This window comes from Pleurodeles waltl, chromosome 3_1, assembly GCF_031143425.1.
Source record: "Pleurodeles waltl isolate 20211129_DDA chromosome 3_1, aPleWal1.hap1.20221129, whole genome shotgun sequence".
In the NCBI taxonomy this organism is placed as follows: Eukaryota; Metazoa; Chordata; class Amphibia; order Caudata; family Salamandridae; genus Pleurodeles; species Pleurodeles waltl.
The window spans coordinates 1,923,889,202-1,923,915,598 of NC_090440.1; positions in this window are offsets into that span (position 1 = coordinate 1,923,889,202).

Below are 26,397 nucleotides of genomic sequence, written 5' to 3' on the forward strand. Positions count from 1 at the left end.
TTATCCATGATTGGCATATTTGATTTACTAGTAAGTCCCTAGTAAAGTGCACTAGAGGTGCCAGGGCCTGTAAATCAAATGCTACTCGTGGGCCTGCAGCACTGGTTGTGCCACCCACATAAGTAGCTCTGTAATCATGACTCAGACCTGCCATTGCAGTGTCTGTGTGTGCAGTGTTACCTGTAAATTCGACTTGGCAAGTGTACCCACTTGCCAGGCCTAAACCTTCCCCTTTCTTACATGTCAGACACCCCTAAGGTCGGCCCTAGGAAGCCCCAAGGGCAGGGTGCAGTGTATGGTTAAGGTAGGACATATAGTAATGTGTTTTATATGTCCTGACAGTGAAATATTGTTAAATTCGTTTTTCACTGTTGCAAGGCCTGTCCCTCTCATAGGTTAACATGGGGGCTACCTTTAAATCTGATTAAAGTGTAGATTCCCTTTGGGAGCGGATGGACATGTGGAGTTTGGGGTCTCTGAGCTCACAATTAAAAAATACATATTTTAGTAAAGTTGATTTTAAGATTGTGCGCTTGAAAATGCCACTTTTAGAAAGTGAGCATTTTCTTGCTTATACCATTTCTGTGACTCTGCCTGTTTGTGGATTCCCTGTCTGGGTCAGTTTGACAGTTGGGCTGGTTGCACCTCACACTGGACAGTGACACAAAGGGAGCTGGAGTGTAGCCTGCATATCCTGATGAGCCATCTGTGCTAGGAGGGAGGGGAGGAGTGGTCACTCGCACCTGAAAGGGCTGTGCCTGCCCTCACACAATGCAATCTCCAACCCCCTGGTGAGTGTCTGGGGCCTGGCCTGGGCAAGGCAGGATTTCACATTCCAAAGAGACTTTACTTTGAAGTAGGCCTACTTCAAAGGAGAAACTGATTATAAGAAGGGCACCCAAAACCACAGACTTTAGAATACTTCTGGAAACAAGAAGGAACCTCTGCCTGGAGAAGAGCTGAAGAGCTGAGGAGAAGTGCTGCCCTGCCTGTGCTTTTTGGAGCTATCCTGCAGTTGCTGCTTCTGCCAGAGTAAGAGGGCAAAGACTGGACTTTGTGTGCCTTCCATCTTGTGAAGAAATCTCCAAGGGCTTGATTTAGAGCTTGCCTCCTGTTGTTTGAAGTCTCAGGGACAACAAAGACTTCTCTCTGCTCTCACCTGGAGTCTCTGTAGAGACTCCTGCTCTGACAAGTGGTGCCCTATCCAGTCCCTGGGCCCTTGAAAGGAAAGCCGGTGGAAATCCAAGGAAATCGACTTCGGACGACTTCGGACCAACGCTGCTGCTGAATCCGGTGATGCCGTCTGCACCCGACGCCGTGACCTTTGCTGGAACGCGACGCTCTTCGTAGGCCCGACGCCGCTGCAGCCCCGCTGAAGTCCGCGACTCCGTGGAAGTCGCCGCAGCACGTCATGACCGGCGCCGCTCGAAGTGCGCAGATTCAACATTTTGCACAGACGCCGCGATCCCCAACTTCGTGCATCGGCTTGTTTTCACTCTTCACCAAAGGTACTGTACTTGAGAGGCTGTGCGAGTCTCTGTATGGACAAGTGTGTGCCTGTGTCAGTGACCATATGGGTGAGTCCGGCGCCGCTGGTGTTGGCTTGTTGGGAACGACTCCGTCAGGACACCGTGTTAACATCTCATCGAAGCATTTTTGTTTCTAAGCGCTATTTTTGAGTTTCATCTTTAAAAATTCATAACTTGACTTGTGTATGTCGGATTTTTGTTGTGTTGGTCTTGTTTTGTTTAGATAAATATTTCCTATGTTCTAAACTGGTGTTGTGTCATTTTGTAGTGTTTTCATTAAGTTACTGTGTGTGTTGGTACAAATACTTTACACCTAGCACTCTGAAGTTAAGCCTACTGCTCTGCCAAGCTACCAAGGGGGTAAGCAGGGGTTGGCTGAGGGTGATTCTCTTTTACCCTGACTAGAGTGAGGGTCCTTGATTGAACAGGGGGTAACCTGACTGTCAACCAAAGACCCCATTTCTAACACTAAGCTACTGGTCAGTGATACTATTTGTAACATATGTCATCTGAGTGGATGTGTGAGTATCTGGATTTGTATGTGAGTGTCTGTGTGTGTGCTTCATAGCTGGTGAGTGGCTGTATCAGGAGCTATTTTGCTGAGTGAGTGTGTTTGTGTGTGGCTGTATGGGCGAACAAGTGGATGTGTGAGTAGTTTTATCTATGAGTGAGTAGTTGCATGAGTAGCTGTACTGGTAAGTGAGTATCTGAGTGATTGTATGACTGAGTGAGTGGATGTGTGAGAAGATGTATGGGTAAGTGAGAGGCTGTGCGAGTCTCTGTATGGACAAGTGTGTGCCTGTGTCAGTGACCATATGGGTGAGTGAGTGAGTGTGTCATTGAATGTATGAGTGAGTGTGTACTTGTGTCAGTGACTGTATAGGTGATTGAGTACATGTGTTAATATCTGTATCACTCAGTGAGTGGGTGTGTGAGTATCTGTGTGGGTGAGTGAGTGGTTGTATAAGTTGTTGTACAAGTGAGTCAGTGGGTGTGTAAGTAGTTGTATGGGTGAGTGAGTCAGTGTCTAGGTGGCTGCACGTCTGTGTGACTGGGTATCTGAGTGGCTATATTGGTGAGTAAGTGGGTGTATCAGTGGGTGTATGGGTGTGTAAATGACTCTGTCAGTAGTTGAATAGGAGAATAAGTGAAGGTAATAATAACTGTGTAGGTGACTGGGTGGCTGTCTGAATGGCTCTATGGATACATACGTAGGTGTGTTAGTAATTGTATGGGTGAGTGAGTGTTAGTGTGACTGGCTGTAAGAGTAAGCGAATGGTTGTATGAGTGCTTGCAACAATGAGTAATTGGTGTTGTGAGTATTCATATGGGTGTGAGAATGGGTATGTGAGTAGTTGTGTGAGTGGGTGTATGAAAGGTTTGTATGTTGGTGTGAGTGGGAGGCTGTGAGTCTTTAGGTGGATGATGTAATCAGTGATGTCATTTGAGATGTCATCAGTGATGTCATCAATGATGTCACTGACCACGTCATGAGTGATGTAATATGTTAGGTCATAAGCAGTGCCTTGTGGGGGGCTAAGTTAAAGTTTGGTCTAGTGACTATGACTGCTACATTTCTATGTTATTGTGTGAGTAAATTTAGAACCTAACTATAACATCCCTGAAACCTTTGTTTTTTAAATTAATTTCTAAGGTTTTTACTATATTGCATAACTATAAGGTCACTGTAATCTATATTTTTCTCAGTGAGTTTCTATGGTTCTTTTATAATTTATTTCCTAACTGTAACACGCCTGTAATCTTTGTTTTTTTCAGTGAATTTCTACGTTTTTTAAATTCTATATCCTTTTTTTTTATTTTTTTTATCTGTTTATTAAACTTGATACAAAACAAGGCACAAAAGTATCAGTACTTTACATATGATTTGGTGGGAGAACGCCCATCCACTCTCCGAATGCTTTTCTGAGCGTTTGTACAATACTTTGCACAACATTGCTGTATTTTAGTGTACTGGCTTTCCTTAAACATTATCTAACTAATAACACTTGACATGGAGATATGTTATTCTAAAATATATGTATTGGCGTCAATTATTATAGTGGAGGTATATAACTGTGCAGGCTCTAAAGGGCTACATTTCCGTATGTGCGCTTTGGTTTAGGGGTATAGCAGTATTATGGAGCGGTTGATGAGTATAATATGGGCAAGGCGCGGCAGTACAATATCTTGGGGTTGTTTAGGGCAAACTCAATTATTATGAATAATATTAGTTATAGCGTATCCTATGAGTTTTGAAGGGGCTGACTCATGGTGGGTATTTGTCATCTCTGGATTCAATTCTGACTACAAAGAGGTCCCAGCTTTCAGTCCCGCTTTGTATCTGGCCTTTGTGTTGTAATTGCCTCAGGGTTTGAGATTCCGCTAGTGTGTAATCGTGCAGGTCTCGGAGCCAGAGGGAGTGGCGAGGGGCATTTGGGGCCTTCCAATGTGTAGCTATCAGGCGCTTGTATGTCACGAATGCTAAATCTACAAACTTGTGAGTGTGTTTATCGTTTTTTGTGCGGTGTCGTATATTGAGCAGGCAGGATTCCGGAGTAGGGGTTAGCGACTGGCCTATCAGGTCTGCGGTTGTAGCAACTATTTGGTTCCAACCAGTGTTGATCGTATGACATTCCTAAACCATATGGTAAAAAGTTGCTGCAGGGGTAGCGCATCTTGGACATATGGAGTTAGCTCCTGGATATATTTTATGAATACTGGCAGGGGAAAGATATGCATGATGCACATAATTAAATTGCGTATATCTTAGTCTGAAGTTGCGAGATACGGACTTAATCGAGGTGAGGGCGGTGTCCCAGGATTTTTGTGCAATTGGTACAGGAAGGGCGGAATCCCATCGATGCTTGACCTGGGTTAGGGCTTTGCAGCTATTTGTTAAGAGTATTTTGTATAATTTGGTAACAACGCGTTTTGCTTCCCCCATAGAGAGTATTGTAGTAATTAGGAGGGATTCGTTTGGTTCATTATGTCCGCAGCCCCAAATGTTACGTAGGAGATTAGTTATGGCATTGAATGTCAGAAAGGCACGTGGTTGCATCATCTCCGCAGCCACCAGTTCTGAAAACTTGATTACTTTGGAGTCCTTATATAGGTCTCCTGTGTTCAGAGTATTAACTGCTCGTACATCATGGTGAAAGGATAGTGCGTAGATGCCCGGCAACTGTAGTACTGGAATTAGGGGATAGTAGGGGAGCGGCTGCCTTTTGCCCTGAATGTATCTCTTCCAGCAGTGTCTAGCCGAATCTAGCAGGGAAGCATTATGTAGTAGGTGAGGGAGCCCTGTTAATAACCATGTCAGTATCGTTGTTGGAGTTATATAAGCCACTATTGCTGTGGACTCTGCATTGGACGGCTCATTGAGCCATTTAGTGACCCATTGAAGTTGGGCTGCTGCATAATATAGCTCCAAGTTCGTCATGCCTAATCCACCCTCCGCTTGTGGATATTGTGTGGTGGTTAGGGCTACTCTGCGTCTGTCTCTGCCCCATAGCAGGTCAGTTAATAGGGAATGCACTTTGTGGAAAAACGAGCGTGGTAAAGACAGCGGGAGTGCAGAGAAATAATATAAGAATCTTGGTAATATTAGCATTTTAACTATTGCTATCCGGCCCATAGGCGATAAGGGCAAGGAGCTCCAAAATGTCAAGGAGCCACGAGTGGAGCGAAGCAGCCTGTCTAGGTTACCTTCTTTTAGGTCTGACATAGAATGATATACTTGAACACCCAAATATTTGAAGGTTTGGTGTGACCATGGTAATTGATGCCTGGGTAGGGATGCTCGGCGTTCAGGGGGTAAGCAAGTAAGAGGGAAGATACAGGATTTAGACCAATTCACATGTAATCCAGATACAAGAGCAAACCTATTCTGTATATGCATTATTTTAGTCAGGGAGACAGAGTGGTTACGCAAATATACCAGGGCATCGTCCGCGTACAAGGATATTATGTGATATGTGTCGAACTCCCTTATGCCCCATTTGTGCGCGCCGCTTCTGAGCTTAATTGCAAGTGGTTCCATAGCTATTGCAAACAGCAGTGGTGAGAGCGGGCAGCCCTGCCTGGTTCCTCTGTTCACAGGAAAGGCCTCCGACACTACCTGACCAGTTTTAACTCGGGCTGTTGGTTTAGAATATAGTGTAGCAATCCAGTTAATGAAGCCACTCCGGAATCCGAACGCCTTGAGGGCACTAAATAGATATTCCCATCCCAGTGTATCGAACGCCTTCTCTATGTCTAGTGACACAGTCACACTATCTGGATCAGTGGTATTATGCATGATACGGATTAGGCGCCTTATATTGAGAAAGGTGTTTCTTCCCGGGATAAATCCCGACTGGTCCGGGTGTACTAAGTGTGGCAAGTGGGGAAGCAATCTGTTTGCTAGGATTTTCCCTATAAGTTTGCAGTCAGTGTTCAGTAGCGAGAGTGGTCTATATGATCTGACGTCCAGTGGGTCCCGCCCCGGCTTGGGAAGGACCACTATTAGTGCTTCCCTCATAGAATCTGGCAATTGTTTTCTATTGCGTGCTTCGTTAAACACCTCCAATAGAGGCTGTAACAAATGATTGCTGTGCGAATTGTAATATTCTGGCGGTAGACCGTCAGTGCCAGGGGACTTGCCGCGTGCCATCTGAGAGAGGGCCAAGCGAAGCTCCTCGATGGTAATGGGGCCGTCTAGGATATCAGCGTTGCTGACGACGCTCAAATTTTGGGGAATCTGGACTAGAAATTCGGACAGTTGTTGTTCTGTAGGGGGGATAGAGGCTTGGTACAACATGTAGTAGTACGTATAGAAGGCTTTGTTAATGTCCATTTGAGTATTAACCACCATCCCTGTTTGCAATTTGATAGCTCCTATCGGCGATGATTGCGGGGATTGCCGCACTAACCACGCCAACAGTTTGCCCGATCTGTCCCCCTCGGCATGTTGTCTCATTTTAAAATGTCTATAATTGTGCCTGCTAAGACTATCATCTGTTTCTCTGTATTTTGCTTTCAGTGATATTAGCGTTTCTGTTGGGGTTTTATTTGTTGTGACTTCAGTCTCCGCCCTTTGTATTTTGGCTTCCAATTTTAGTAGCTCTAAGGTCAGCATTTTTTTTATGCCCACCGACGCTGCCAGACAGTGTCCTCTAATTACCACTTTATGTGCATCCCACTCGGTGGCTCGGGTTGATGTTGTATTTTTATTTAGAGAGAAATAGGTCGACAGGCATGTTGCCAATTCAGTGTTAAAGGGAGGGTCAGTCAGGGCGTCTGGTTGCAGGCGCCATGTTGGAATGCTGGCATGTATGTATCCCCATAGCAATATGGAGTAGTGTGGGTTATGATCTGATATAGTACGGGCTAGGTAGCCAGACGAAGTTACCTTTGGGATTATGCTAGGTGTAGCGAAGAACATATCCAGCCTAGTGTAGAGTTTATGTACAGGTGAGTAATACGAGTACTCACGTAGTGTGGGATGGGAAGTTCTCCAGATTTCGCTCAGCCCGTTATTAAAAGCCCAGTCCATGAGGTCAAGCGATGCTCGTTTAGGGGTGCGATCTAGCGGGGGTTGGGCGATCTTTCAGAATATCTAGAACGCAGTTAAAGTCGCCTCCCCATATAGCATCTGTTGCTGGGTCACTGAGCATGCTACTGCCTAATGTCTCTAGGAAGTCCCGTTGGTTTGTATTGGGAGTGTATAATGTTATCAGGGCTAAGGGGCTTCCGTCTAAGGTACCCTCCAGCACTACATACCGCCCGTTTGGGTCACATTGTTTGCGGGACATAGTGTATGGGACCCCGGGGGCTATCCAGATTACCGCTCCCCTTGCGTATGTCGAGAAGGTGGTCCCATATAATTGGCCTTTCCTTTTTGTTTTGGTATTTGCCAACGAGGGTTCATCTAAATGTGTCTCTTGCAGCATGGCTATTTGAATCTGGTGCCTCCTGAGGTATGTATAAATCCGATGTCTTTTGCCCACAGATGCCATGCCCTTTACATTCCATGTGAGAATTTTATAATTTGCGGTATATCGTTTATTTTGGAGTGCCATGGGATCTAAGTGAGATAAAGTGGGGGGGTACCACCTGTGGTTGCACAAGCCCGATTTTCTTTGTTATTTGATACCCATACATATCCTCTAGCCTCTTGACTACTGAGGTGTGAGACCTGCCTTTAAAGTGTACATAGTAGTGTGGCGCTTTACATATAATACATGTCAATACATATAACAATAAAACGTTCCAATTACCTACAACTATAAAATCTGCTATGTTTAGCAACAATGGCAGTTGTGGTAAAAACAAGGGGGTAACAAAACTTGTCATCTTGGGGTAACTGTCCGTACGGAGCGGAGGGTGTTCCATGGCTGCGGGTGGTTGAATGTCTTAGACCCGGCCTATTTTACGTGTATTGGTGTCCATGCTAGACAGGAGCGGCAACGAGCCGAGCCCACAAAATAAGGAAAGTATTTATTCGAGTTCGAACGACGGAACCATCCAGCTAGGAACTGCGGATGGGGTGGCCTCCATTATTCAGGGTTCAGGGTTTATCAAATGTCATCTGCTGTTCTTGGAGTGAGGTTGGGGCCACGGGTAATGTCCGTTGAGTCGGAGTTTAACTCTTGGTCAGGGTCTACTTCTGATTGCCCAGATAGAGAGGTCGGTGACGCATTGGCAAAGCGCATCGTAGACTGTAGCAGTAGCGATCGTTCAGCTCGCGACTGTTCAGGGGATGGTTTGTTGTCTTGTTTACTGCGAGGCTTACGTTTATTCCTCGGGGGAAGGCTTTTGTCCTTAGAGGGTAGTGGGTCAGCTAGGCCTTTTGCATGGAGCCATGTCCATGCTTCTTCAGGAGTAGTGAAAAATAGAGTGCGATTGTTGTCTTGTATACGGAGTTTAGCGGGGAACAGCAGGGAGTATTTAATATTGTGTTCTCTTAGATGCTCTTTGATCCGGTAGAATGAGTTTCGTTTTTTTTGTACCTCTACTGTGAAATCCGGATAGGCGGTTATTTGCGTGCTCTCAAAGTGTATTGGGCCTATTTTTCGAAATAATTGTAGTATAAGGTCCCTGTCACGGTAGTTCAGTAGTTTTGCTATGAGGGGACGTGAATGAGCACCCGGTGGAGGGGGTCTACCCGGGACCCTGTGGGCGCGTTCTATTGAGAAAAACTTTGGAACATTGTTTTTCAGCACCGATTCAATCAGCCATTGTTCGATAAAGAGTTCTGTATTTGGGCCTTCGGCTCGTTCCGGAAATCCCACAAACTGGATGTTATTTCGGCGCGATCTACCTTCGGATTCTTCGGCTCTGCGTTTAAGTGTCTCAACTTCAGCTGTTATAGCATTTAGTCGGAATTTAACCTCAAGCATAGATGGTGTGAGGTGCAACGTGTCTTTTTCAAGCTCAGAGACCTTTTCTGCTAGTGCCTGTTGGTCCGCGCGAAGCAGGTTAACATCTTCTGTGATTGAGCCGATCTTCGCTTCTAGCGTTGTTTTAGTATCAAGTATGGCTTGCAACACTTTTTCGAACTGTGTTGAGTGCACTTGTAGTGTCGCTTCCATTTTCTGCAGGGTTGGGCATGTGTCTGTAGCCCCGGATGTTAGAGGCAGTTTAGTAGGGTCCATGGTTTCTGGGGGCACACGTGGGATCTTTGGTTTTCCCATCAGGTAGTTCCCGCTCAGTTTTATTGCTGCTCTCTAAATTCAGTGTTATGCTGTCTAATTTTATCTCATTGGCAAAGTACTACGGCGCCAGCAGCACATCCCATATGGTGTACAAAGGTCCAACTGCGACGCAGTGCCTGAGGATGTCAGGCGGCCTCCCGTTTTCCCGCTGCACACCCGCCAGTAGGCGCCACCTAGGTCAGTTGCTTCTGTGGTTTATTTACTCCTGCGTTCCTGTTGATTTTTGTGTTAATGTGGCATCAGCTTTTCATGTACCCTTAGACTAGGCACTTCTACTCCTTGTTTGCCCCCGCCATGATGATCCGACGTATTCCCGCGTGGGCGCAATCCCCTATGTCTGTATCACGTTATTTTAGCCCACCAAAACCTGTGTTCCCTTTTATCTGGTGGCCCTTCAGGTATGGACTTGGCTAACTAAGGGTCCACGTGAACTCCGAAGGGGCACAGGAGTCCCTCGGAGTGCCCAGCTCGGCGCGCCAGGCGTCCTACGATCGTAGCCTCGTTGGGGTGGGGTCCTCTAGGCTCAATGTCCCCAAGGATAATCCTCCACTCACCGCCCATAGGGAGCTCCGTCGTTCTGCACGATCGCGGCTCCGGCCGCCTCAGTTCCACCGCGCTCGTAGCGCTCGGGCGTCTCCCAGCGCGATCGCGCAGCTTAAGATGGCGCCCCGAGCGTCCCTCGGATCGGGCACCAGCCGGGCGCCCCAAGCAGCCCTCTCGGTTCTCCGCCCGCCGCCGCCTCCTTCACGTTGGTTCTGCTGCCGGTGGGGGATGATTCTCACCCCCGCAGCGGGTCAAAGCGTCTTTTAACAGGATCCTTATTATAGGCCGGGTCGGAGCTGCGAATTATGCGTCCGACCCGGTCGCCATCTTGGACACGCCCCCTTAAATTCTATATCCTAACTGTAACATTCGTCTTTTAGTTGATGCAGTGCAGAGGTTTGTATCTATATTCAGAAAGTCACAGAATTGAATCCTGGTTGGAGCAATGGAGAATAGTGACACACTTGCTTTGCCTTATCCATGTGCAGCACATTAGTTTGCTTAATTCTTTACGCAAGGGCCAGATTTAAAGAAAAGTGGCACAGCGCGGTGCTGCGCCAAAATTGCCAGCGCCGCGCTGTGTCACTTTAGAAACGCAGGGATGCGCCGTATTTAAGGGAATATGGCGCACCCCTGCATTTCTCCCTACACTGGTGCTAAATTTAGCTTCCAGCAGCAACGCAGGCATCCTTGAACCATCGTGCAAGGATGTGTGTGTTGAGGGGTGTGATTGTTTATGTGTGCATAAACAATCATTAATCACGTTTTGGTACTTTGTGTGTCCTTCACAATGCAGCACACACAGAGGTGCCAAAGCATCATTTTGAAATGATTGTTTATGTGTAGGAAGGGACACCTTCCCGATCATAAACAGTAAATTCTGGCATTTTGCTTTTTCAATGCGTTCGGCAGAATGCAGCACGCATAGAAAAAGCAAAAAACGAGGATGAATAAAAGTATTCCTCCTCGTGCGCCCTGCTAATGTCACCCTTGGGGGTGGCGTTAGATTTGGCACTGCCTCAGGTTTATGAAATTTCATAAATCTGAGGCAGCGTCAAAATGCAATGGGTGTTGCTGTGGCACGCCTACAGCAACACCCATTGCACGCCCCTTGTACACCCAGTGCTGCGTGGAAAGGGGCCGTATTTACAAGGTGGCGTTAAGCCACAGAAAGTGGCTTAACGCCACCTTGTAAATATAGCGCTATGCTTAGCGCCACAGGAGCATCACAAAATGTGACACTCCTGTGGCGCTAGGGGCCTATAAATACAGCCCTCAGTGCTTCTTTCTTTTCTGGAGATGTGATCATATTTCCATGCATCAAGATGTGTCTCTACAATAGGTGGGAAATTAGCTTCAGAATGCGTTTTAGTAAGCAGTTCATCACCCTGGGAAATATGGGGGAAGATTGTTCATACCACTAATGTGTATCAGGTGGAGCTTCTAGGCCATTTTGCAATCTTATGGTAGCAGTGTATAACATATTGTGCTCAAAAGTGCAGGAATACAAACTGTTCCATGGAAGAGTTTATTTTGTGTTTTGCGTACTGTATTTTTTCATATTTTTTTAAAATTATTTGTGAATTTGCTGCGAAAAGTTGCATTATGTATATTCCTGTGTTGCGAATATCCGCAAATTTGGCCTGTTTTTCAAAAAGTATAAAACTCATATATACACATATTGTAATTAATGTTTGTGGTCAGTAGTTTACTAATATAATGTATCAACGGATGATTGTGTAAGTAATTTTATTGTTGAACACTTTTTTATTATATTTCCCGTATTGACAATGACTCTGGCATGTGCACCGACGTTGGCATTCGCGAATATCACATGACTGCGTAACAAAGGGATTTATTTTTATTAGTCTACAAAGGATGTCCCCACCAAGTTTTCTCCTTTTCACATTTCCAGTGGAAATAAAGGGAGGCATCTTTGAAACTGTCTTCTATTTTGAAATACTAGTAGTGCATTTTGAGTTTTTTTTGTTTTAATGTCACAAATAAAATGGCATCTGTTAGAAGTGAGTAGCAGGAGTCACGTGCTGAACAGGAGAATTTATCTGATGAGGAACCCCCCTCAAAGTGGCAATCCATCGCATCAGATTTGCTTACTATTCCTTCTGAGGAGAAAAAAACAGTGGCTAAGCATGTGAAGTGCTCGGTGTGCAAAAAGACTCTTTCCAGGGGGACATCTAAGAAATACTCATGTGGGACTACAAGTATGTTGACCCACCTGAAGTCATACCACATGAAGCACTTGGAAAGAGCGCAGTGGACGAACCATCTACTCCTACTGCAATACCAAGTACACCGGGAGAGCCAATTCCCACTGAAGTGGTGCAACGTCTCCCAGAGAAGTCCTTAGAACAAAGGAGAATTGGGACATTTGGTTTGGGCTGCACAGATGTCCTCTCAGTAGGAAAATAGTCGGTTGCTGCAGTTTTAGAGGCAGCAAAGAACCATAAATGTTCTTTTTTTTAAAAAAAATGAGGGCGGGTACGTGAAGCTTGTTACCATGTTTTTGAGTTTCTTTAGTTAATGTTTTTCAATTGCCATTTTAGTTATGAAAAGATAAAAAAATACAAAAGGTATACAAAAACTAAATAAAAGGTTCTGGAAAAAAAGAAAAAAAGGTTCTTGTTAGCACCACTTTTCATGGTTTAAAAAAAGATAAACTGTATGTGTATGTATGTATAAGAAACAGTGGTGTATGAGTGATTGACTAGGCGTGTGAGTAGCTGTATGGGTGAGTGAGTGGGTATGTGAGTGGCTCTATCAGTGATTGATTGGCTGTGTGAGTTGCTGTATGATTGAGTGTCCGGTGTAAGTAGGTGTATGAGTGAGTGACTTGAGGGAGTGTGCAGCTGTATGATTGAGATTCTGGGTGTGTGAGTGGCTATGTGGGTGACTGAGTGGCTATATGAGTGAGAATCTGGGTGTGGAATGGCTGTATAAATGAGTGATTGGGTGGGTGAGTGGCTATATGAGTCAGTGACTGGGAGTATGAGTGGCTGTATGGGTGAGTGACTGGGTGTGTGAGTGGCTGAATAAGTGAGTGACTGTGTTAGTGGCTGTATGAGTGACCAACTGGGGGCGTGAACGGCTGTACAATTAGATTGATTAGACCACTCTTTTATTCTGTTCAAATTCCTGACCTTAACACACTCTCCCCACAGCAAACCAGTATTAGAAATGGAACATAGTCAACTTTAAGCAGATTAACACAAGCATTGACAGGTCTAGCTTTGATGTTACCACATGTAAATGCAAGCACCCACAAGTGTACAGAGCATGTGTATTGCATTTTTGTGCAGGTTGTTCCTTTTGTGCCTTCTCTGACTGCCATGCTTTTTTATTATCCAACTGTGTGGTGTTGTAATTTTTACTTTCCAATGCTTTAGGTGCTGAAGCCATGCAGCACCAGGAGCTTGAACAATAAACACTAGAGCACAGACGTAGGTGGCAAAGAGAAACAGCACAGCCAGTAAGTGTGCCTTTGTGCATTATTGTGTTTCCAAACATTAGCACGTTTTTGCTCTTTTACTTCCTTCCGCTGCTCTGTTTATCGTGTTCGTGGCTGACTCTGCCCAAAGGTCTCTTGTAGGATGCTGTGTGACATTGCAACCATATGACCATTGACACAAGGCAGGGTTCTTATCCGGGCCGGCTCGCTGAGGGGGTGGGGCAGCACGGCGCGCTGGGGATGACGACACATAACATTAAACAAAAATATTAAAAGAAACTTACCTCTGCTCCAGCCACGCGCCGTTCCATTCCTCTGCTCTTCCGTCTCGCTCCAGCACATGCTCCCAGTCTGCCCTGCGGGCAATCCTGATGCTGCTCAGAGCAGTGTCAGGATTGGCTGGGAGCGCCCTGGATGGGTGCTCCCAGGCAGACTGGAAGCCTGTGCAGGCTCTGGAGAGACTCTTCTGTGCATGTGTGTTTGGCTGGCCCGAGATGGCTGGTCAAACATTCATGCGCAGCCCTTGCTCGTTACCCTGTGGCCCCAACCCTTTCCCCCCAAAACTATAATAAACATAGTTTATTATTGTTTTTGGGGGAAAAGATTGCAGCTGCCGCTGCTGGCAGGGTAGAGGGGCGACGCTCCTCCGACCTTATGGAGGAGCCGCCCCTGGTGCTCATGACAATGTCTGTCTCTATGCATGACGTCTTTTAGTGATGAATATATCTGTGGTTTCTCCTTTCATTACTTTTCTTTCTGTGGGCTTGTACAAAAGGTAAGGAGGTGGAGGCCTGCCTGATTTTAGAGCTCCAAGGGTTTTTTGTTTCTAGACTTACGACTTCAGGTCAAAATATGTTCATTCGAAAGTCAAACATCCGGGATACTTGCTTCCCTTTGTCTTGGGTTAGCCATGTTGCTAAGTTAACTTTAAATGGTTAAATTTCATCCATGGAATTCCAAGTTCACTTTGTTTGTAGTGCTCCTGATCCAGGGGGCTGATCCTAATCCTTTTAGCCGTCAACCCATTGCCCAAGAGTTCGTTTTTTTAGGGTGACAGCAATATAATGCAGTTTGGACTTTTTACTTAAACTATACAAGTGCATTTGAGACTTCTGATAATGAGACACATTTTATCCTAAATCTGTTTTGCAAGTAAAGCTTTCTATCTTCTATACTAACACCAGACGAGATGCATATGGCACGTGTGATTTCTTTAGAAATGATACATGCAAATATATAAATGTACATATAATATACAAAGTGAGGTAATTGTACACACCTGTGTAACACACATACCATGAACATTCTTTGTACCTGACAGCACACAAGCAAAAAACCTTTCCACCACATTCACACAGACACTTCCGACAAATACAAATGCACTATATAAGTCCCCTTAATTCTACGGGCTATCTTTATTTAAATGCAAGCCCAAATGAAGTGTATTAAATACATACTATTTCTGACTACAAGCTGTTCTATGCCAAACTAAGAAAATGGTATATACTGGGGACCAAGTATAGCCTAAATTAGTTATCCAGAATGAGATACTCAGGCCCTCATTCAGAGTTTGGCAGTAACCTGACCGTCACGCCGGCGGTGGCATTTTGACCGCCGCCAGGGTGGCGGTGGAGACTACCATGTAACGAGTAAGGTAGTGAACCAAACGCAACACAGACAACTCACCGCCAGCACTGCCACCGCTGACGAGCAGCATCCGGAGGCGGAAGCCAACTTCAAGCCAATGTCCCACCCACCATATTCCAAGTCACCACACCACCAGGATATCCGGGGTGAGCTGGCCGCGATGAAAAATCTGGCAGAAACAGGAAGTACAAAAGGAGACACCCACCTCTAGGCACAGAGACGCGCCCGCCGCCGCCATGGCAAACAAACTGCTAATCTCATTGTATCTCACCATACACCTTTATGGCCACCGACAACGACGAAGACAACAACCTTAAGTATGCCTGGCACAGAGTGGGGGAAATGGCAGTGATAAACTCCCACACATAACACACATTTGTCGCAGAAACAGGGAAGGCCTGACATGCCGCGGGCCTCCGCAGCATCTCCCGCTCGTGCTGCGGTGGGGGTCACGGTCCGTTTTCCAGATCGCGGGGCCCGCCTCGGCCCTTTTTTCCGGCTGCGCTCTGGTTCCTTTACTGCGGCAAGGCCGGAGGCCCAGGATTGGGCATCGGTCCTCGCCACGTATAATGCGCGGTGTGGGTGTTGACGCGGGGTGCCCGTGCAGCCCCTCAGTCCTTTCACTTACCTGGTGCCCATTCTAGGGCCTTCTCCTTTTTCCTTCTTCTTTCTGGAGTAGCCATGATTTCCCTTTCCCAGCATACCAATCTCCTTCACCTTCCCTACATGCATCTGTTCCCCTTACTACAATGGTGTCTTTTCCTATCTTGTTCTATAGCCCCTTTCCCAATCCCAGATAGCAGTCCTACCTTTTCCTGCATGTCACGTCCTGTCAAGGGGTATATAAGGGGATATATTCTTCTTCTCTTTGCGTTGCAACACTTCTCCTGTGGTGGTCACGCTCTGGCTGGTCTTCTATTGGACTCCAGTTTTTTCTCCTGTTTTTCCTGGGTCTTTCCAGTGATTTTCCAGGCATTGAAGTTCTGATTCTCTTGTGTCCTCTTTTCTGTTCTAGGGAGTTCCTGTTTAAGAGGTTTTTTCCCTTTGGGGTTTTTCCTGTTTGACTCCTTCTCGAGGGCACAGACTGTGGTGGCGTACTACTGTCAGCAGCACTGTGGCTACAGGAAGGGGTCACCCCTACCTTGGCCAGAGTAGGACTTGCAAGAACCAAGGCCGCACTCCATCCCCATCTGATCTTGACGGTAAGCCAAAGGTAAATCATGACAGATTGCAACACCCAAAACTCCAGTCGTGGTCCGGGATCATGGAGAATCCCTCGACAAATACGGAACCAACAAGCCAAACGTTGCTTCTGACTATCCAACAACAAGCCCAGGAACTACAACAGTTACGAACCGAAAAAGCGGCTTTATGACAAGCCTTAGGCCCTCATTCTGACCTTGGCGGTCTTTTCGCAAGACCGCTGAGTTACCGCCGCGGTGAAGACCGCCGACCGCGGCGGTGTGCCGCTGTGCGCATTCTGACCGCTGGGAGCGTTCCGCCGGAAAACCGCCAGCAGCCACACTGGCGGTCGGCGGGAAAGTGGAGACTGGTCAACCTCCACCGCCACGCCAGCAGAACACCGCCCACAGAATTACGACCCACATTTCCGTGTGGCGGTCTTCTGTTGGCGGTCTTCTGTTGGCGGTCACGTCCCTATGGCTCCCGTCGCCTCCCGGAGGACCAACGCACAAGGTAAGTTGATCGTCCGTGAGGGGAGGGGGTGGGGGGGTGTTGTGTGATGTGGGCGTGCATGGGGGTGTGCGTGTGAGTGTGTAGAGGGGGTGTGTGAGTGCGTGTATGCGGGCGGGGGGTGCTGCTGTGTCTATGGGTAATGTGTGCTGTTCGGCAGGTGCGCATGTCGGCATGTATGTGTGCGGGTATGTGTCCCCGTTGTGTATGTGTGTGTAGGGGGTGTGTATTGTATGTGTGTGTAGGGGGTGTGTATATGTGCATGTTGGGGGTGTGTGCATGTCGGGGTGGGGGTGGGGAGGGGGTTCGTACCACCTCTGGGGGGTGGCAGGGGGGTGGAGGGTGTGGGGGGAGGACTCGGGTGGGTAGTGGGGGGTGGGGGAGACCCCTATCAGTGCCAGGGAAGGAATTCCCTGGCCCCGATAGTGCCTCCCGCCATGGTTCGCACGGCGGTTCCCGCCCGCAAGAAACCGCGGCGGTAGGCAGGGTCATAATACCCTTGGCGGTCTTGGGACGACCGCCGGGCCGGAGTGCGCAAACTCCAGCCCCGCGGTCATGACCGCCGTGGCGGTCGGAGTGGAGAAGTAGCGGTCGGTCGCGGCGGGGACCGCCGCGGTCAGAATGCCATTTTTAATACCGCCGGTCTGTTCGCGATCCGACCGCCGTCTCTCCGCCGACCGCCAGGGTCAGAATGAGGGCCTTAGTCTCTAGGACCACTGATGTTCCCACCATCTCTGCCATTACACCTCGTTTCTCTGGGGATCCTACAAGTTGCGAGAATTCCTAGATGCCCTGACAGTTTACTTTGCATTTCGACCTTCACAATTCGTGCAAGACAAGACTAAGGTTGGATATTTGATCAGTGCCCTGTCTGGTCCGGCTTTAGCCTTGGCAACTCCTCTGGTAACCTCCAATGATTCCCGTCTGTCTAATTTTCTAGCCTTTGTTGCTTCCTTTAAGCAGATGTTTGAGCATCCTGGACTTGAATCCTCGGCAGAAGAAGCCCTATGCGACATCCAACAAGGAAGTCAGGACGTCTTATAATATATCACACAGTTTAGACAACTGGCAGCTAAAACCTCTTGGGTAGAACGCATCCTTGTTACCCTTTTTTGAAGAGGTCTTCGGGATGAAATCAAAGACGAATTAGTGAATTCCGCTAGAACGGAGGACCTCAAGGGTTTGATGGACTTGACTCTCTCCATACAATATCGTCATAATGAACGTAGGATGGAGAAGAAAAAGAGCTGTATACCATCACATTCAGGAACCTCACGTGCCATCCCTCATCGTTCTGGATTTAAACGATCTACCAATGAGGAACCTATGCAAATTGATATGGCCCGTGGACCATTAACGACTTGTGAGCATGAAACTTGACGACGGAAAGGACTATGGGAATCATTACGAAAAGCTTGCCACCAGCATGGCGGGCTGAACCGCCATATAATCAACAGCATGAGGGCTGCCATAGGTGGCCCTCACCCACCACCAGGCTACCTCCGACAGGCAGCCTGACTGTGGAAGGCATCATTATCCGACAGGGCAGCGTTGCTGGCCTTCGGGTAATGATCCCTACTGCCCCCAGCCTTTCCCTGGCGGGTTACCCCTCCAGGAAAAGGCTGACAGAAGGGGTGCTCCGGGGCCCCCTGGAGGCCCCTGCACTGCCCATGCACTTGGTATGTGCAGTGCAGGGGCCCCTGTGCAGTGCCCCATCGCGCAGGTCACTGCCCGATTTACAGGCAGTGATCTGCGCAACAGGTGCAGCTGCACCCGCGCACAGAGGCATTGACGGCGGCTCCATGTGGAGCCGCCGGCAATGTTCCGGCCAAGCATTCTGCTGGGCCAGCGGGTGGAAACAATGTTTCTGCCCGCCGGCCCAGCAAAATGTTTGTTATGCGGCCGGCGGGATCCCAGGGAGGCTGGCGGTCAGTAGAATGACCGCCGGCCTGAAAACGGCAGTGAAAACCGTTGTGTTCATAATGAGGGCCTATGTCTTTATTGTGGTGCTTCTGGTCATCTAATCCGTACCTGCCCCATTCGTTCGTCAAAGCCCTTGGGAAATGCCAACTCCTGTCCTGTGTGAGAAGGGAGAGGATGGGATGTTCTGAAATACCTTCCATTTGTTCCTCCAGAGAAGAAATAACAGCTCTTTCCCTTTTACCCATTACCCTACAATTAGCTGATGACGGAAAAGAAAGAGCATTAGCCTTGTTGGATTGTGGGGCCAGTGGTATCTACTTAGATGAAACATGAGCTCTGGAAAGGAAAATCCCCCGGATACCCAAGGACATACCAGAGCACGTCCATATGGTGGATGGTTCCCTCCTAGCTTCTGGACCTATCATTAATACCACTCCTACCTTGTGTTTACATTTCGGTAAACATCAGGAATATGTCTCTTTTGATCTGATATCTTCACCAAATCACGTAATGATTCTGGGTATTCCATGGTTAACCCAGCACAATCCCTATATTAATTGGGAAACCAGAACCATTTCACTTTCTTCCCAATTCTGTCAACAGCACTGTTATTTATCAGAAAAGTATTGGTCCCCGAAGAATATGTTATTAACACCACCTAAAGTAGGTTGTTCCATTAACCTCCTCCATGGAGTACCCAGTCATTATCTGGAATATGCAGATGTATTTCAGAAACCTGAAAAACCAGTACTACCACCTCACAGAGAATATGATTGTGCCATCCCTTTGGAAGTTGATGCCGTACTCCCCTTTGGGAGAATGTATTCTCTTACTGAGCCTGAGAAAAAGATCCTCAAAGAATATCTAGAGGAGAACATTTAGAGTGGTCTAATTGCCACTTCTTCTTCACCCGCAGGGGCTCCCCTCTTTTTCGTACCAAAGAAGACAAAGGATTTACGTCCTTGTATAGACTTTCGCAGATTAAATAAGATCACTACTAAAGACCGCTATCCTCTGCCGCTCATTAAAGATATTTTAGAAGCTGTCAGAGGAGCAAAGAAATTCACCAAATTAGATCTTAGGGGAGCCTACCATCTTTTAAGGATAAAAGAGGGTGACGAATGGAAGACTGCCTTCAGAACTCCTTTTGGCCATTAGGAGTATCGGGTAATGTCCTTTGGGCTAACCAACGCTCCCTCCATCTTTCAGAGATTTATGGGTGCTGTCTTTTCTGACCTTTTACACCAAACAGTGGTTGTCTATTTGGATGATATTCTAATATTCTCTACTCACCCAGAACATCACACTAAACATGTACTCCAAGTACTAGAAAGGCTTAGGCAACATCATCTATTCTGCAAACCAGAAAAATGTGAATCTGATCAGACTGAAGTGAAATACTTGGGGTATCATATCAACCAAGTAGGTATTGCTATGGACTCAGACAAGGTGCAAGCCATTCTGGTCCCCCTCCTCCATCAAAGAAACCCAGTGTTTTCTAGGATTGGCCAATTTCTATTGTCAATTCATAGCTGACTTTGCCCAGCAAACCAGCCATATCACACAAACTCTTAAGAAAGAAAATCTACGGAAAGGTTGCTGTTGGACCAAAGATGCGGAAACCGCATTTCAAGCATTAATGCCTTCACTCAAACTCACATTTTACAGCATCCGGATACCATCCGCATACCACCAAACAGTTCATTGTTGTCACAGATGCCTCGAAAAGGTGATGGGGGCCACTTTACTGCATAAACAAAGTGATGATGGGTTAGAACACCCCATATTTTACCTTTCCCACATAGTGTCTGACTCGGAACGAATTACTCAGTCTTAGAACGAGAACTGCTCACCTTGAAGACAGCCGGTACTCAATGGAGACAATTTCTAATGGAATCTAAAGAACCATTTGAGGTGAGAACAAATCACTTGAATTTGCAGTGTTTAAGAAGCTTCCAATGCCAAAATAGTTGTCAAGCCGAATTGGGCTTTCTTTTTCAGTCAGTACGACTTCTACATAACTTACATCCCTGGTTCCCAAAATATTTTGGCAGATGCCCTGTCACAACCCTATCCTGAATGTAGTGATCTACTCTGCAAAACTTAATTGAACCTGATAGAATCATCGGATTAGTACAATCCTTTCTTGATAAAGTCAAATCTGAGTATTCAAATCTTGTTAAAACTGAAATGAATAATTTACGTCCACATTTACGTAAAGATAAGGAATACTATTATCAAAAGAAAGCATTGTTCCTGCCTACTAAAACAGTCCAAACAGAGGGCCTACAAATATGCCACGATTCCCCAGTCGCAGGTCATCGTGGTATTAAAGCCACCAAAGAACTCCTACTTCGTTCTTTTTGGTGGCTCACACTTAAAACAGACACTGAAAGCTATGTAACTTCTTGGCCCATCTGTGCACAAGCAAAGACACCTCGTAATAGACCAACAGGGTTGCTCCGTCCTTTACCTGTTCCACCGGCTCCGTGGCATCCTGTATCCACTGACTTCATGTGTTCTCTGCCTCCCTCACCTGGGAATCTAGTAATAATGGTGACAATTGACTCAATCACTAAATTGGCACATTTCACTGCATTAAAGAAACTACCCGCTGCAAAAGAATTAAGTCAAATCTTTATTCAGGAGATCTTTCGGTTTCATGGCCTCCCTCAAGTCATCGTCTCGGACCGTGGCTCCCAATACATCTCACGCTTTTGGAAACAATTCTATAAAACACTCAAAATAGACGTGGCTCTGTCATCTGGTTTCCATCCCTAAGCAAATGGACAGACAGAGCGCCTAAACCAAGGTCTTGAACAATATCTACGTAGTTTCTGCAATGCTACGCAAAGTAATTAGTCTATGTACTTACCACTCGCTGAATTCTCATATAATAATGCAGTGCATAGTGCCTCAAAGGTCTCTCCATTTTATTGCTCTTATGGGTTCCATCCTAAGGCCTTTCCTGTTACTCTCAGAGAATCATCTACACTCCCTGCCATCACAACATTTGTTCTCTGACTAGGCGGTATCCAATGTGTTATACATTCTAATCTTCAAGCCACTAAGATACGCATGAAAAGGATGGCTGATAAAAGACATTGTGATGCCCCGTCTTATCAAATCAATGATAAAGTCTGGTTTTCTTCTAAATTCTTACCTCTCCGATTGTTCCAATATAAATTTAAACCCCGGTATTATGGACCATTTCTGATCCTTCAAAAGATCAATCCCATTTCAGTTTGTCTTTGTTTGCCTCGGACTTGGAAAATACATCCTGTGTTTCATGTGTCTCAGCTAAAGCCCTATGTACCTGATCCTTTTCACAGACAATTCTCCTGTCCGCCTCCTCAATTGGTTGATGATGTGCCTGAATATGAGGTCCAGGAGATCTGTGACTCTCGGTTTTTCCGTGGACGTCTCCAGTTTCTCATCCATTGGAAGAGCTATCCTCTGAGTGAATGCTCCTGTAATCCAGACGGTCGCTACAATATGCTGTGCGGCACGCTGTTAGATAGGCCCTGTAGATTGGTGTCCCTTTATGGTCCAAATACTGACGACCCTGATTTGTTCCGAGAGGTGGGCTGGCTGATTGACTCGTTAGGATCTGGGGCCTTGCTGTGGGGGGGGGATTTCAATGTGATATTGGATCCTGTGGCGGTTCGCGAGAGCTCAGCTAGGCCACAGCATGTGATGACTGAGGGTGCTATGGTAGATATGTGGAGGGCAAAGCATGGTACTGATAGGGAGGGCACCTATGTCAATTGTGCTCACAATAGCTGGTCCCGCAAAGACAGGTGGCTTGGTACCAGGGATGTTGAGCTTTAGAAGCGGTTGGTTAAGCACATGGCGCGCACTTTGTCAGACCATTCTCCAGTTCTGCTGGAGTTGACTATGCCGGGAGGCCCCTCATGGGCCTTCATGTGGTGACTTCCTCATGGTGCTCTTAGAGATCAGGTATTCCGAAATGAGATCTGTGACCCCATTCTACATTACGTTGCTGAAAATCGAGGGTCGGTGGCTTCTGTTGGGACGATGTGGAAGGTTTTTAAGGCAGTGATTCGTGGCATTTGTATCGCTAAGCGGCGTGGAATGCTGAAGGTGCTGAGGAAGGAACTGACGGAGCTGGAGGTCCAGCTTGTTGATCTGGAAAAACGCTTAGCGGAGGATTGGTCGGGCGATACTCTGGCCAGCTTGAGAAGTACGATGACACAGTACGAAGAGGCTGCGTTGCGAGAGGTTTGTTTCTTGGGGAAACATGCTGTGGCGAGAAGATATGGTGAGTGGGAGAGAGCTGGTCGTACGCTAGCAGGCATGCTCTGCAAGCCGTGGGCAAGTAATTATGCTGAAGAATTGTTGGATTCAGCCGGCAATCGTCACACTGGAACTGACAAGATTAAGCACGTTTTCACTAAATTCTATGCCGATTTGTATGCAGAGCCTCCTGGATTGGACTCGGCTGGGTCAGCTGATTATTTTGAGGGTATCACTTTGTTGTGGCTTGAAAATTCGCACCGGGCATATCTAGATGCTCCCTTTTCGGTGGATGATGTGGTCCAGGCGATCCGCAGCTTGCCAGATGATAAAGCTCCTGGGCTGGACGGCTTAACGTCGTCCTATTGTAAGGAATATGCTGATATCCTTGCGCCGCACTTCCTGGAGGTTCATGCGGAAGCGCTCGATGCTGGGATTCTCCCTGCCTCGCTGCGTGAGGCCCTCATTGTGACTATTTTGAAGCCAGGAAAAGTTCCTTGCAGCTGCGACTCCTAACGCCCTCTTTCATTCATCAATATAGATAGTAAGATCCTGGCGAAGCTAATTGCTGCACAACTACAGCCTTTGCTCCCATTCCGGATATTGACGGACCAATCTGGTTTTATACCGGGCTGTTCCACATTACACAATCTCCGTACCTACTTTGCAGTTTGTGGTGCGCTCGACCTTGATGTACGCGCGGCGGCGGTGTTCTTAGATGCTACCAAGGCTTTTGACTCTTTTCTGTGGCCGTACATATTTACCCTGCTGGCTCGGATGGGGCTGAGCTCTAGGTTTATCCAACTGATTCGATTGCTGTAATCGAGGCCTTCTGCCCGGCTGAGAGTGAATGGGACCATTTCTGACCCTTTTCTGATAGCTAGAGGTACTCGTCAGGGCTGCCCATTGTCCCCGCTGCTTTTTATGATAGCGATGGAGCCGTTGGCTGCCCGGCTGCGGCAACATCATAAACATAGAGGATTGGCATTCAGACAGTGGCCAATACTAATCTCTAAGTATGCGGATGGTATTGCTCTGTATGTCCGAGATCCACAGCGACATCTTGATGTTCTGCTAGATGAAATAGTGTGCTTTGGACAGCTCTCTGGGATTACCATCAACTGGTCCAAGTCGGTGGTGGTACCTCTCACCGTGGTTACAACACAGTTTCCCTCTGGATATCCAATTGGCTGGGCTGATGGCCCGGTGCGGTACTTAGGCATCTGGCTGAGCCGGGATGTCACTATGCTTTGGTCAGCGAATTACGGCAGAGCTCTTACGTGGTTGGAAGAAAAGGTGGAGATGGGGTGCTCGCTGCCGCTGTTGCTGACGGGTCGAATTGCCATAGCGAAGATGGTAATTCTGCCAACGTTTCTTTATCTGTTTATAAACCTACCACTTGTTCTCACTGTGAGTTTTTTAAAAGGCTTAGGTCTGTTCTGGTGAGGTTAGTCTGGGCCGGTAGACAGCCTAGAATTTTGTGGGAGAGACTGACACTTCCGTTTGAGATGGGTGGTTTGGTGGCCCCAGATTTAGAGCTTTATTATTACTGTGCGCAAGCACATTTCGCGCATTTTTGGCTGTACCCTGTGCGGTATTTGCCACATCTGGCACCTGAAGCGGATGCTATATGGCCTGATAGGCTGCCGCATCTGTTGGGGAGCCCGGTTGGGCCCAGGTTCCTAGAGATCAATTCTGTGGCTTGCACGGCGAGGGCCTGGTCTGCGCTGTTGAGGCGTGTTAAAGTGCGCAAGCCGTTTGCACTGGCGATGCTAGTTTTGGATGTTGCGGACGCGCAGCTGTCAGGAGATGCCCATGTGCATGAGTTTCTTCATGAGTCCGGCCAGACCACCTTGGGCTCCTGGTTTCCTGATGGGCTGGTCATCTCGCCTGAGGTGGCGCTAAGTGATGGACGTGACAACGCGATGAATCGGCTGTATGTGCTTAGAATTGGTGCCATGCTCCGCTCGTGTTACCCCTGCTTCCCCGCGACGCCTCTGGTGTGTCGTGCACTGGGGCTCCTGTACCAGACGCGGTCCCTGCATCGACTTATCGCCAAGCTTTATGCTTGTATGCAGAGTGCGCAGCCTGAGACTGAGACGGGGGCGAGTGTGCACTGGGAAGCAGACACCGGCGAGGCCATCTCGAATGAGATGTGGCACAGATGCTGCGCACATATGAGAGAGTTGTCCCCTAATTATCGACTACGTCTTATCCATTTTAAGTTTTTACATCAGCTGCATCATACGCCCAGTGGTTTGACATGCATGGTGCTGCGTGCTGACGCTTGTTGTGAGAGATGCGGGGCCCCTGATGCAGACTTTCTGCACCTCGCATGGAGCTGTGCCGGGGTGAGTGAATACTGGACAGAGGTGCTGCGAATTATTGAGGAGATGACTGATACTGAGCTGCTGCGCACTCCTAAGCTTGCCCTCTGAGGATATGTGGAGGGGTCCCCGTTGCTCACAGAAGGCTGATAGGGCTGCTGTTGCTGCTAGCCAAGCACAGGATTGCGACGTGCTGGGGACGTGGTGGAGTGCCTCAGAGTCGTGAGTGGCTGCGGGATGCTTCGTACTGCCAGGAGCAGCTGATGATATACCGGGAACTCATGCCTGAGGGCTCACGTCCAAAAGATATATGGGGCCCACCGCAAGCCTTTTTGGTGAAGTGAGTTTTTGGCAGTGACTAGAAACTCAGCGTTTCCTATAGCTTGCGGTGGAAGGTTCCTTCCCTCTGTGCTATCCCATAAGGTCTGCAGGAATATTGACGCAATGTCGGCGACAGAACTGTCCTGATCCTTTTTTCTTTCACCCTTCTCTATTTCTCACTTTACTCTTTAATTCTTTCTCTCTTCTTGGTTTCCTGGGTTGTACCTGTCTGTTGTTGTCTAGTTCTCTTGATTTTCAATATGCTCATTGAGAGTGCCAGGAATTTGATTGTATAATATCATGCGTAGTGAAGCCTGAACCCTGCTTGGAAGACACTGCAAGAAGGTTGAATGTTGTTGCTGATAAATATGCTTTACTCATTTCATGTGATGTTAATGCTGGCCTCTCAGATGTGGGTCATTGACTATAATGTTATCATCGTATAATAACAAAAATAAATTTAAAAAAAACAAAAAAAAAAAAAAAGGTAAATCGTGACAAGGCCACACACAGGCACACACAAAATACATCAATGCCCAGTACCCAATACACACACAAAGCCAAGCAGATACGTGCCAAACATACAGCACAATGCACAGCAACACCAGCAACACACCCCATCACCACACAACTAGACCACAAACACCTCAATGCAGGCATAGACAGGAGCGTTGTGCAACACCACACATACACACACCATGAACTGTATGTAGCAGTGACACACAATCAATAGCAGTGAACACACATCCAAACAATGACACAAGTGACACATCACATACAACCAGCAATCAAGGAAATCCACACATGCAGCACCATACACACAGATGAACACTAAACCCCATATGATTCCACAAGCAAGCAGTCAGACACATTACAACATGCCCATGGCACAACCCATCTACCCAGCACATGCAACAACACAGACACAACCCTTACATAGACCTCACACACCGTTGCACTCAGATGTCACACCACCATGTAGAAGGAAACGAGGACAA